Source organism: Rhagoletis pomonella, unplaced genomic scaffold (assembly GCF_013731165.1).
Source record: "Rhagoletis pomonella isolate Grant_MI unplaced genomic scaffold, Rhpom_1.0 Rhpom_scaffold_00008, whole genome shotgun sequence".
Taxonomy (NCBI): Eukaryota; Metazoa; Arthropoda; class Insecta; order Diptera; family Tephritidae; genus Rhagoletis; species Rhagoletis pomonella.
Window position 1 is genome coordinate 28,899,537 of NW_023458562.1, and position 8,141 is coordinate 28,907,677.

Below are 8,141 nucleotides of genomic sequence, written 5' to 3' on the forward strand. Positions count from 1 at the left end.
GTAGAAATATGTCGTCAAAGCATGGACAAAAATACATAGATACATATTTGGTGAATGAGTGCGTGTATGTATGTAAATACCTACATACACATAAAATTGCAAATTGAACTACAAAACATGTTTTTTTTTGCATGAGGGCTTAATAATGCAAGGGCAAGCATTTGCTTTGGTGATTCTGATTGGAGTGCAAATTTGGAATTGTCCCTGCGGCCAGTTAAGAACTACACGCAAGTTTGCTTGTGCGTGCGCTTGAGTTAAATAAATTAACACTGTCTTGTTTTACATTCTTATCTTCGATAAGAAATTATATTTTATGCTTGAAAGGGGCAACACTACGTATGAGTAACATTGAAAGATTACTTGTTTATTTGCCACATTTTGAGAGTAAATGAGGGATGAAGCTTTTGGTTCTGTATCCGAAACAACTTTTTCAGAATAGAAACATATCTTTTTTGGACATGGAAGACCCTGCGTATTTTTACAGAAAAAATTTTTTTTTCAGAAACTTAAGAAGGAAACGGAGCATATTTCCTGCTACAGCTTCAAACACAATTTTACAACTAACATATTACCTATGTATGTTAAGAGATTCTCTGGGCGCTGAATTAATTATAGAGCAGACCCATGAGAGACAAAAGCATTGGACGATTCTATAGCGAAGATGGGGTTGTGGTTACAAGTTCTCTGTGTTCAATCAGTTCACTTGCAAGCTGTTCTGGACTTAAACATAATGAAAAATAGCACGATGTTTATAAAGTTTCAAATATGGACAAGTGTCCTTTCAGAGTTAAATATACGAATCAAAATTATCTTGCAGCTGTTGCAGATGTAAAAAAGAGGCAGCATTCATTTCATGCATATCGGATTTTGCAAAAATCCAAGAACAAATAAGGCTGGTCACTAGATTAAAAAAAACTCATAATGTTATAATAAGCCTATAACCAATACCACAAGCCAAGGAAGGAAGGATGAGGAAGAGTCAATTAACCATTTTCTGTGTCGTTGTACAGATCTACTCAGACGAAGCGCCTCAAACAAGATGGTTCACGCTTCCTCAACAGTCTGGGCAAGAGAGCGGAGGTGGAATTGTTGGATCTCCTCGGTTTCATTAGGGATAGTAATTCGGTCAGTAGAATAACGACTTGAAAGTACTTAGCTATTCTCTCGTTTATGGGAACATGTCTCCTCCTGACACTCGCTTAAAAAGGGCACTCACATTGGACAATTCTGAGTCCGAGTGAAAGTGTCTAACCAAATGGTTGGCTAGCTATATACTTGGTATTGATTCTGAAAGTACAGTGGCCACCTCACTCACCAGAAAGTAAAGGACCAAATGAAATCAACTAGTCAATTGCTCAGTATGGTTGTAGCATCAGCGAGGGAATGAATATGAGTATCTTGCCTACTATTGGATTTTTTAAATCATACTTAAGTCTGAAGAAGGATGCAGTAGTGCCAGTGAGGTAGCTCAGAACATACCTACATACTCATATCTAGTACAGGTAAGACTAATTCACCCTACTGAAAAATTTTACTCTTTCAACCCAGCCTTTTAAAATAGCTAATCTTTGAACGTCTCGACCTAATAAATGCCGGAAAGGAAATGGGTATTCCTCCAAGCGATGAGTGAAGCAATATACGAATGTGAATAATTTGTACAGTCAAATTAAGTCAAGCTCAGGCCCCAAGCTTCATCTTGCAGTTGTCTGAAGCATTTGTTTGACAGAAGTTTCCACTATTGAAGAAGCAATCAATGTGAAAATATTTAAAGCGAACATGACTGTCAACCGGCAAGGAAGAATACTCTCAAGTATGATTTAGTTGGAAGGGCTGATGTTCTTTCTTCTGAATTTTTTTCACAGGAGCTCACCTCATTTACTAATGCCGAATTTCCACTAGGCATTGAAATGACAAAAAATGTATGCCATTTAAAATAATGCCACGTGTAAATGAATTTAATGAACATTTTTTTAATGTAATGACATGATTTTTTTTAAATGCCCGACTTTGTCATTTGTCATTTTTGCCATTTAATGCCTAGTGGAAATCTAGCATAACCTAAGAATACGTTTTGAAGGACATTTGTATGCGGAAAGTTGTATTGCTTTCTACATAAATTTCAAACTACCTTCCTTATCCATGCTTACATATGGATGCACATTCGTATTTAGAAATAGCAGAAAATCAATTAAAAAGTGTAGTTTACACTTGTGGTTACTTTACAAGCCCATCAAAAGATTGCCACAGATGCAAACAAAAATAGTTTACAAACATTTGCTATTAAGCAGTGATAAAGCGACGACGAAACAAGAGAAAAGCAAAGAAAAAAATAGCAATACAAAAAAGGCTTAAATGCAAACACAAAACAGTTTTGTCAACAAAACAGACACTGTGAGCAAACAAATCCCAACGGTGGGCACAAACGGACAACCGATTGAAATAAATATGTAATGGATAGGAAAAGAAAGAGATGTAAACACAACAACAATGTTTAAGGAATGTTGTAAACGCTGCAAATTTTTGTTTTTGTACATACTTAAATATATGCATACATACATACATACGTACATATATGTTTTTGCTGCTGTTAACACAGTTTCGGTGATTGTCTGTCGTTTTTTTGCTTACTGCCTTCGCAGTTAATACTTGTCATGCAATATCGTAATGACAGTAAAAGGTGTTTGTTAATATTATTGCTTTTTGCTTTTGTTATTTCTATCGGTAGATTATTACGCAAATCAATAGACGTCATACGCGCAGGTCAGACAAGAAGTCCGAGGTGAAAGCGTCGATGAACGACATAGACGACAGCGTTGCGGATTTCTCGGTGACAAGTCAAAATAATTTGGCGAAAGGACGTTGGAAAAGGTATGAAGAAAGAAGAGTGAAAAATTTTAACAAACGAAGAGAATTATAGTAAGAGAGAGAAAAGTGGAAGCTTATAAGAGTATAGAGCAGAGATGGGAGGAATAAAAAAAACGTAAAGTAGACGAAAAGGATCAAAAACAGAAAATACAAAGCAAGAAAAAATTAAAAAATATGCAAATCTGGGAAGGCGCATAAAATGTGAGGACAGCAGTAAAAGTAATGAAAGCCGTAGTAGTTGTTTGAGCGGAGAAAAACAAAGAAATGCTAGCAGTAGGAGGGTTTGTGAGAGTTTTGACAGCGTCAACAATCTGCAAATTTTAAATTTGTTCTTTCTAGTTTGCGCTCCAAATTTTGCACGCATTTTTTCGTTTTCTTTTCATAACTCTCTGATTCTCTATGTCGCTGGAATGACGCTATTGGAAGTGTAAAAGATTATATCGTATTTATACTAAATGCAAGCATGGGATTTTAGTGCCCATTATAACGGTATATGCGTTACATGTGTGCTACTAAAACACAGTTAGAACTGAAAGTTGTTGTTTTAGAGCGCAAAGAGATTCACGAGAGAACTACATGTGTAGATATGGGAATCTTAATAATGTTAGGGTGGGGAAAAATTTAAAAATAAAAAAGTTGAAAATAAAATAAAAAAATAAAAAATATAATGTAAAACAAATTTAATTATATATAATATAGCACAAATTAGAAAAAAAAATAAAAATCACAGAAAAGTAATGCAATATTTAAATAAAAAATTTTTATAGGGATTAATTTTTTCCCCAATGGAGCCGATGACTTCCGACACTGGTAGACTGGCGGCACAGGTGACACTCGCTAAGCCGAAGAATTCCGACACTGGTGACACTGACAAAGTGCGAAGAGATACTGCCTACAATCTACTCGTTACATAAACAGTCATTCAAAGCATTTTTAATCTTTTCATTGGTAATTGTTTTTACGTTGCGGCTCCCAGCGCATAACCCATTCCTGGGGTGTTTTTAAATGCTTTTATTATTAAATTAATATGAATACTATAACAAAAATACCATTAAAATTGTCAACTACAATTTGAGAAAAAATTAAAATTTTCTAAAATTGTCGAATTCTAAAAAATATCCTTCTACCAGTTAAAAAAAATTTCAAGAATAAATTTTGTTATTTTTGTTATGATCTATGCTCGCTATGTAACAAAAAAATTAGCTAACAATGATGGACGATAACGAGTTTGGGTGTGCCTCATTGAGTTCGTTCGTTTCGCCACTTTGGCGAATCGATGACGGCTAATGATTCTATTCTCATATTTTAAAATTTATAAAGTTTTAAAAAAGTAAATGCAACATTTTTAAACTCATAATTTGTTTTATATGTATATTTTATATCTGGAAATTTTCGACACATTAACCCCTTCGAGACCAAGGGAAGATTTTATGCCAAATACTCTTTCCGCTCATTGTTTTTGAATTGCCTAGTTCTTAGTCACCTTATTTATCATAAAATTAAAGAAATTAATATTTTTACCAAAACTTGACAATTTTACAAAAATGAGGGAAAACATATATTTATTTATATAGAAACAAGTTATTAGAAAAAACTTTTTAGGGAAAGTGTTTTAAGGAAAAAAAATAGAAAAGGCGTAAAGTTTTAGAAAACCAATTTTATAAGGAACAAATGCGTATATAGAAAAAAAACAATTTTGGGGAAAAATGCTTAACTTTTAGAAAAAAAACCTTTTCTGAAAATATATTTCTTAGAATACTAAACATAAGGACCAAGGTTTTTAGGGAAAAAATATTGGAGTATATAAATCTGTATATGTAATTAGATAGATAGAGTTTTAGAAAAGTAATTTTTTTAAGGAAGAAATGTATTTATAGAAACAAAATTTGGGGGGAAAATGCGTAATTTTCAGAATACAATTATTTTTAGAAAAAAAAACATTTTTTGAAAAAATATTTCTTAGAATACTTAACATAAGGACCAGGGTTTTTTAGAGAAATATATATAATTAGATACGTAAGGAATACTCATATGTTTTTTTAATAGCTTCGAAAAACAGAAGGATGCTCTCAGTTCGCCGTTAAAATATTTTTCTATAGGCTTACAGTGCAGAGAGGGTTACAAAAAAATACTACTACTACTCAATAAATCTAAAACTGCCTGAATTAGTTACAAAAATTACTTTTTAGTTATTTTTGAACGCCGAAAAAATACTTTTCATAGCTGCATGAAAAGTTAATCAGTATTTTCAAAGTTTTCTGAATACTTTCCAGTCGTCTACTAAAAAAAAAAAACGGAACATACACCTGGCATCCAAAAAATCAGCTGACTTGCGGATGGCCTGTTTCCCTTGCAATTTTTCCGCCATGCACACATTAACTACACGCTTACATATGTATATTTTTATATGAGACTGTCTGTATGGCAAGAGTGTGTCGGCCCCGGTATTGCTATCGTTCGTTTTTGGCGCCACCAACAACAACCACAACATCGGACTCTTAATTGTGTGTGTACGAGCATATAAATACATTCACATATTTAACTGCATGCGGGTGTACGTTTTTGAGCTATTTTTGTTGTTGTTATTTTTGGAGAAATGCCATTAAACTATGCTTCCATTGAAACGATGACGTAAATGCGCAACAACAAAAAATGTGCCAGCGAAAACTACAACAAAAAAAGTTGTAAAAAGGTACATGTACCATGTACCAACAGCAAGCAACAGCAACAAATTGGGGAGCACTGCTGAAACACAAAAAAAAAATAAAAAAAATTATAAAAAATGCTTAACTTTACTACATCTACGTACCAGCATTACTGTGCACGTTAGCGCTGAATATTTTCAATTGCGCGTTATGTAGAGAGAGAGCGGTGCTCTCTAGGGTCCATGTAGCTCCAATGTTTCAGAATTTTTTATGCGCTGATGGTGTGCATGCCTTCGTTAACGTTTTCGTTCATATATGACATTTTCGCTGTGTTACCCTTTTTTTACTAAATTGAATTCAATTCGTGTTAGCTAACACATTAAAGTTCAATTCCATTTCCAGTCTTCTGGGTGGCAAGGTCTAGTAATCACACTGCAGTGATTTGGAAGCCGAAATTCGAGGTTGATGGAGTATTCCTCATAGAAGACGTCTTCATTTACTTTTTCATCCAGCTTTGATGTAAGCGACAGATAGACCGGACTAGTTCGACTTTTACTTCCAGGCTGTCCATAGTGTATGATTGTCTGACGGAAGGCGTTATTAGAGACTGAGACTGATCAATAATGAACGCGGAGATTGGAAAAGAAATAATGGGAGACTGGTTGGTTTGAAATGCCATTAGAGTCCTTGCCTGTCCTGAGTAAAAAAAAACCTCTTACGCCCCTTCAAAGCTTTATGACTGACATAGCCCATGCACAAGCAGCTCCCGCGACATATCAGTGCCACAACGCCAATTTTTTTTTCTGCTCAGCAGAAGTGACCCCATCGGTACACGAAGTACACGAAGCATTTAAGAAGTTGACCGAGTTGATTGCCTACCTTGGACGGAGGGCGGTGGTCGCTAAGTAATTTTAAGTCCTCATGTTTGATGCTGACTCTCACTGGTTATGGATTACCCGGAAAGTGAACACAAAGGAGTAATTTGGGGCTCGTTCGTGAGAAAATCCAGACTAACAGGATTCCTAGAAGTCGAGATCTAATCGAATTTTCCTGGCGTATACTAAGCCGTAAGATCAGAGTTCCCTTTGCCCACCAGTACTATTTTAACCTGCCTATGTGAAAGATTAGAGGACACGAGCTCTGAATCCCACTATTACTCGCCAGGATGAGCCCCCCAATCGATTCCTCAGGAAGACTTCTCAGGCAGATTTCGGCCACCAACTCTGTCGGCTGTCTCTGGGACTTTTTCACACAAATGTATTTAGTCTTCAAGAACTCACACAGAAAATCTCCGCATTGTATGTAATACAAATCTCACGACATAACAATTAATGTCAACCGTAGTTGCAGAAGCAGCAGACGATCAAGAAATTACTGATTACAACAATTCGTGTGCCGTGCCAAAGAAATGCATTAGACAGAAACACGAAAGCGTCACACACTCATGCTATTTAATCGCATTTATCATTCCCAACCGCAGGCACTATGTACATTAGGGTGGGCCGAAAATACATGTGAAAATATATTATTTAGAGTTTTTGGTTTAGTTTGGTTGGTTTGTATTTTATATGTAAAAAAAAAACAATTTCGAATTCTTAAAAATAAATAAATATTTTTCGATCAGAAAACTCTGCTTCTCTTCAGGAAACTTAACAATAATAATCAAAATTCAGACTTCATTGTTTTTTTGGACCACCCTAATGTGCATACGTAACTATTACACAGCTTTAGGATTTATGAATGTTGGTCGTTTGCAACAGCAGCCGCGACATTAAAACGTTTTAGGGTAATACACGTATAGCCTTGACGGACAGTCAGCAACACAAACGCACATACACACACACACAAACAATTGAAGAATACCGAACGCAAATAAAAGTGCGAGCATAAAGCATTGATATAGCCATTAACGTTTTTCAGCTGGTCCCTTAATGCTTTTTTGAGTTTTTTATGTTTTTTGATAGCGACTTTACATGGTTTTATGCGCGAGCTAGAAACGATAATCCGCTTGTCTAAGGGTGCGAGGATTTTAGAATGCTTTTTTTTTGTCAAATCTCATGTATCTATTTCTGTTTCTATACCCAGCTTTTTATTCGCAGACAATTTCATTTGTCTCACGGTGTAACTGGCTGCATTGGTGCACCGTTATGCGTTGGCTCAGCGTTGTTCGTTCGCATTGTTGACGTCACACAGAGTGTCCTTTCCTTGCGTTTATGTCCTCGAAAGGGTTTTTTGCGTTCACTTCGCGTGTCGTTTTTTTTCTTGCTGTTAGTTACTCTTATGCTTCCGTTTATTGGTTTGGTTATTTTTGTAATTTAGTTTGCTTGCCATTGATGTTGAGTTTTTCATTTTTCTTTTTTTGCAATTATAATGCTACGCAGCTATTTTTAGAAACTTTGGTATTCGTGATTTTTGCTTTTATTTACAGACAAATCGGTGTCAAATTCGCTTGGCAACTATGCTTCTGGTTCTTTTTGGTATATTTATAGCATTTGGCACTTCAAGGATTGCGTGTTGAGGGTGTATTTTACGTGAATGCACATCCTGTTAGGTACTTGTATAATGGCACATACATATTTACGTATATATGTACATATGAATAGGAATTTTATGCACAATATTCTATGACAA